Consider the following 3,354-nt stretch of genomic DNA (forward strand, 5'->3'; position numbering starts at 1 on the left):
ACTGTTAGAGATCTTAAATTATTTTTACTTTTAATTATTTGTTCGCTTCTTTGTTTGTTTCTATATAATCACTGAATATACGTTTACATTTGGAATAAGTAATAAATAACGTTTCAATATATGAAATTAAAATAATTTTAGATTAAAACACATCAGATAAATTGCGTGCTAATGTATGTTGTTTTCACTTGTTAAAACTTCAAAAATAAGAATTAGTAGGTTATATATATATATATATATATATATATATATATATATATATATATATATATATATATATATATATATATATAAAGTGGTACATTAAATTAAATTACATTATAAATTTTTACATTATTTTTACATTAATGGCTTTAAACCACAGAGATGCTTCCACATGTGCGGCAGAAAAAATGTAGCTCTCAACTTGAATTAGAGGTGAAAAAAGACAACAAAGCATAACTAAACAACAACAACAACAACAACAACAAAATACTACTACTTGATTTTCTTCAGGTATGTTATACGTTGCAAGCTAAATTTCCCTTAAATACTGGTGAATATTTTGCGTGCAGTTCCTCTGTTGACCACAAAAGGGAGCCAACAGATTGAATATTTAACACGTCAAATACTGAATTTAATCTTAAATTAAAAAGGAAAAGAAGGCGTGACTTTATTAAAAACATCTCCATGTCAAATGAGATGTTTCAAATAGGCTATATATTATATTATATTATATTATATTATATTATATTATATTATATTATATTATATTATATTATATTATATTATATTATATTGCTAGGGGTGGGGATGTGGTAGCTCAGTGGTTAAGGTGTTGGATTACTGATCGGAAGGTCGTGAGTTTAAATCCCAGAGCCACCAAGCTGTCACTCCTGGGCCCCTGAGCAAGGCCCTTAACCCTCAATTGCTCAGCTGTATGAATGAGATAAATGTAAGTCGCTCTGGATAAGAGCATCTGCCAAATGCTATAAATGCAAATATGATATTATATTATAATCTCAATAAATTTTTGGGAAAATGAAATTGGACTAAGAGTGCACTTTCTTGATTGCAGGAAACAAATATTAGATCTAAATAAAATAAACTAAAAAAAACATTAGATAACAAACTAAAATACAATATAATGTTTGCTTATAACAATGATAATAAAGTGTAATAATAAACCTTAAATAATAAACATCCTTTATCTCAGTGAAGGTTTATGAAAGATCCAGCACTCAGGGTTCTTTATATCTGAGAGACAAGGACTGGAGCTGAGAAAAAAGATACACAATACAATACAACACAGCAACAGTACAGCACATCACAACACTTCAGCACTACACTGCAGCACAGCAACACCACAGCACACAACACAACACGACAGCACAACAACACTAGACTGCAGCACAGGAACACCACAGCACAACAACACAACGCTACAGCACAACAACACAACACTGTAGCACAGCAACACTACAGCACAACACAACACTGTAGCACAGCAACACTACAACACAACACAACACTACAGCACAACAACACTAGACTGCAGCACAGTAACACCACAGCACAACAACCCAACACTACAGCACAACAACACAAAACTGTAGCACAGCAACACAACAACACAACAATACAGCACAACAACACAACACTGTACAGTAGCACAGCAACACTACAGCACAACAACACAACGCTACAGCACAACAACACAACACTGTAGCACAGCAACACAACAGAAAAAACAGAAGTTATATATATATAGAGGAGCCATCTGTATTTAATTATAATATAGAGGAGCCATTGGTGTCAGTGGCTTGGGAATGGGGAGATCGGGTATGAGGACAATGAGCAGCGGCTATTCACCAGTCTTGAAAGGGATCTTGACTTGTTTTGGTGGGGACGAAATGGGCATTGACATAAATGCACTGAAACGCAAAGGTCCCCACTGGCTTTACTGTGTGCCGTAAGCTAGTGCGCTTTAACACACACACACACACACACACACACACACACACACACACACACACACACACACACACACACACACACACACACACACACACACACACACACAAACACACACACACACATATGCGCACACAAACACACACACAAACCATGTCATTGAAACATGTCATTAAAAAATCTTCTCATTTCTGAACCCTAACTATCACATTTTTATGTCTAAGATTTACATTCAATGAATTATACAGTGATTTATGACAATGTAAGTACAAACAATGATACACAGTATACAGTGTGTATACAGTGATATATGATCTAAAATGAACTAAAATCATATATTCTCTCTCTCCCTTAAACACTGTTTTTGGACATGGACCACAGCGAGCCACTGCTTGTGGACCTGTGGTGGCGGCATAACCTCTGGCTCAGTGGGCATCGATCGGTCCCGGGGCAGGGCAGCTATCTGGCTTTCTTCTCTCCCAGACGCATGGTCCGGCCCTTACTGAGGCAGGGGGTGGTGAGGACCAGGGCGGAAGTCTCTCTGCCTGTCCTGGCCGATCTCCAGGGTGGCTATGGTGTTCTCCAGGGCATTTAGGAATTCTTTAGGGATCTACAATCACCCTCTCAGTGACTATCTTGGCAGTGTAGGTGCCTTGCCGAAGCTCTATCAGATTATCCTTAGCACTTTTGATGCTTTTTGCCAGCTACTGGATCACTTCATGCTGTTGGAGAATGAACTGCAGCATGTGCCTTAAGTTCACCTTTGAGCACACAAAATCACAGTTGTGTGTTTTATTTTAAGTGCTGAGTAAAAAGAAAAACCACAGTATAGCAGTCTCTCACTTAAGGTGAGTGTAGAGTTTAGTCCCAGAGTCACCAAGACATGCAGTCCAACAGTGGTGGTGGGGAAAGGTCGGTGTCCCAGGAGCATGGCAAGGCTCAGCAGCCTCCTTTATCTTTGGGATTATGAAGGAAGAAAAACAATTTTTATCATTCTCACCCTTATCTCCCTCTAGCTGTGAAACCTGGTTCTCTGCTGTGGTTTAATAGCAGAGGGTGAGTGCCATCTTCCCATTCTTTGCCTTGCACTCTGTCCCAGCAGAGCTGACCTTGGTGCTGAATGACCCTGTTCTTCTGTCAGCGGCGCTGTCCAGGGTGCTTGCTCCTGGTGGCGGATTTTCTGGTACACACACACACACACACACACACACACACATACACACACACACACACACACACACACACACATATATATATATATATATATATATATATATATATATATATATATATATATATATATATATATATATATATATTATATACACTTGCCATGTATATATGTATATATACAAGGCAAGTAACACACAGAAGCATAGAAGCATTTTAGTTCAATCTGTA

Source organism: Tachysurus fulvidraco, chromosome 22 (genome assembly GCF_022655615.1).
Source record: "Tachysurus fulvidraco isolate hzauxx_2018 chromosome 22, HZAU_PFXX_2.0, whole genome shotgun sequence".
Lineage (NCBI taxonomy): Eukaryota > Metazoa > Chordata > Actinopteri > Siluriformes > Bagridae > Tachysurus > Tachysurus fulvidraco.